Raw genomic sequence first — 1,211 nt, 5'->3', positions numbered from 1 at the left:
CTGTTCGGAAATTCTCTGTACTGTTCTTTATAACTTTTCCATAAATCTAAAATTATCCCCAATTAAAAGTCTATTTTGAAAAAAAAAAAAACACAAAACTTTTCCACTTGTCTCCTTAAGATCAAGTTAGACTAGTTGAAGTTAAGCCTTTGCAAAATTTTTATGCTCTGGATAAATTTTGTGAAAATAATGGTTATTTAACTTAAGGCATCATTTTTGCCTACTTTGTCAGCAAAAACCTTACTTTATCTACTTGGCATCTTCAAGTCAAATGTCTCCTTGGCAAATTCCACAGGAAGACATTTCCCAGGTTTCTCCACAGAACTCAGAGAGAATATTGATGAGAATGGCCAAAGAATCAGGAACCAGCCCAACTCTCCTAGCCTGGTTGGTTCTCACAGGGCAAAGGAATTAAGAAGAAGTGACCAGAAAACAAAAAAAAACAAAAAAAATGCCTGTGAAACAAGGACAGAAAGTCAGAGGATGTCATTTGTACATAGTCATTTTTCTGATTGCAACTCTGCTTTATGCATTTCCCCAGCAGCACTGCCTTTAAAGTGAATCTCTGGTGATCAAAGGCAGACCAAAATAACACATTGTTCCTCCAGAGAAGAGAAGGTGAAATCCTATCATTCTGAGGGTGTTCTTGGAGGAAAAGGAAAGATGAGCCAGAGAAAGACCACACTGCCTCTTTCTTCTAAAAGTGAGGCCTGTAATTTTGCTCTTTTGAAAATCTTTTTTAAAAACACTTGCCTATTGGGAGAGGCATAAGTAATGCTGAGGCCTATATTAAAAAGTTCATCTGTTTTGTTTCTATCACCTCCTCTGGCAACAGCATGCAGCAGGGTGATCTCCATTGTGTCTGATCTTGCTGTTGGTATTTATGGGAAGAGAAACATTAGCAGGTCCTGAGCATCTGAAAACCAGGCACTGTACTAGGCCTCTTCAGATGTGTTCTCATTGATTTTTCCCAACAGCGCAGGGTAACAGAGTGGGAGATTCCAAAAAATGATCACTATTCTTCCCCTTCATATATATATATATATATATATATATATATATATATACATATATATATATATATACACACACACACACACAAATAAATATATGGCTATATATGGATATATCCCTTGCCAGGTGGCTTTACAACTCCTCCAATTGATTAGGGAGGTTTAAATGTTTTAAATCTAAGCTGACCTTGTGTTCAA

Source organism: Bubalus kerabau, chromosome 2 (assembly GCF_029407905.1).
Source record: "Bubalus kerabau isolate K-KA32 ecotype Philippines breed swamp buffalo chromosome 2, PCC_UOA_SB_1v2, whole genome shotgun sequence".
NCBI classification, from domain to species: Eukaryota; Metazoa; Chordata; class Mammalia; order Artiodactyla; family Bovidae; genus Bubalus; species Bubalus kerabau.
Note: the sequence above shows the minus strand (reverse complement) of the source record.